Consider the following 1,762-nt stretch of genomic DNA (forward strand, 5'->3'; position numbering starts at 1 on the left):
AAAAAAAAAAAAAAAAAAAAAAGAATTAGGGAATAAATTTTTAAAAGCAGGCAAAGAATATGTACAGGCCGCAAACACACATGGAGATGCACACACACACACACGGCCACTAAAGATATGAAATTATGTCCAAGCTCACTTCCACTTCAATAAATATTTTTTTAAAAATATTGTGTTCCATTTGGCAGATTGGTGAATATACAAAAATTTATAATACCTAGTGTTGGTAATTATAAGAGGAAACACCATTTTCATACACTGTTTTGATAGATAATTAGATAATATCCAATCTACAAATTTCATTTATAGGAATTTTCCTCAGATGTATGTAAAAGGATGTTTTGCAGCAGAGTTTATCAAGGTAACAGAACTATAGCAACACACAGCAGCACCCCCATAGCTGACCCCTCCCCACACTGACCACCCCCATAAGCTGACCTGATTTTCATAGACTGGACATGCACCACATGCACATGTCAGTACACCTCATGGTGACCAGCTCTGCGCTGACCAGTGTGTCATAATCCCATGGTGGTCACCTTAGGGAGGTGCCTCTGTGTACGTCCACCACAGGAGTGGTTATGTAAATTGTCACGCCGCCTTCACAGCATGTAACAGTATGAGACAACATGAAGAACGAGGTTACTGTTGAGGTTATACAGCATAGGCTACAGCCTTAACATTATTAAGTGGAAATGATGATAACATTGGTGGTCAGTGTGGGGAGGGGGTCAGCTATGGGGGTGCTGCTGTGTGTTGATACCATTCATATAAAGAAAAAATGTATATAATATATAGCCCTTCTGAATCTCAGTCCAAAAAGCATTTATTTAAAAAAGTAACTTTAGGCTGGGCACAGTGGCTCATGCCTATAAACTTAGCACTCTAGGAGGCCGAGGCAGGAGAATCCCTTGAGTTCAGGAGTTTGAGACCAGCCTCAGCAAGAGCAAGATCCCATCTCTACTAAAAATAGAAAAATTAGCCAGATGTTATGGTGGGCACCTGTAGTCCCAGCTGCTTGGGAGGCTGAGGCAGGAGGATCACTTGAGCTCAGGCCTTTGAGGTCGCTGTGAGCTACACTGAGGCCACGGCACTTTCAGGCAACAGTGAAACGCTTTTTCTCAAAAACAAAAGTTCCTTAAACTGCTTTTCATTTTTAATAGGGTGTCCTACTAAAGTGAAAAACCTTTGTTGTATCCAAAGCCTTCCAAAACTATAGACTTACTCAAAATCCTATCTACCATCAGGGTATAATGTTATCTGTCCTCTCCCTATTGATTGACAAGTTGCGATGAGTGGGAGGAGTTCTGCTGCCCCCACAAATTTTAATCCGGCAAGTGTCCTCTTCTGGAGGTGCAGTGAGGTCTGTCACAGTGGACCCACCTGATATTTTCCTGCTTCTGGTTAAAGTATTAACTGTCAACAAACAAGATTAAGTCTGGATTTTCCAAAGAGTTTCAAATCAATCAGGGCACAACGAGTTCATGAACAGAGGTTGAACAGTCAGGAGTCTCTCCTTCAGAGGAAGAACAGCAGGGTTTACGGCACTGTAATGAGAAGTGGGAGGATGTAATAGGATTTCGTAAGAGGTGACCCTACTCCCCAAGGATGCTGGGTGTTTTCAGCAAGCAATAAAGAGCGTACAGCATGACAGACCATCACGTTTAAAAGAGACCCTTTAGGCTCGGCACCTGTGGCTCAAGCGGCTAAGGTGCCAGCCACATACACCTAAGGTGGCAGGTTCGAATCCCCAGCCCGGGCC

This window comes from Otolemur garnettii, unplaced genomic scaffold (genome assembly GCF_000181295.1).
Source record: "Otolemur garnettii isolate 467f Iridium unplaced genomic scaffold, OtoGar3 scaffold00054, whole genome shotgun sequence".
NCBI lineage: Eukaryota > Metazoa > Chordata > Mammalia > Primates > Galagidae > Otolemur > Otolemur garnettii.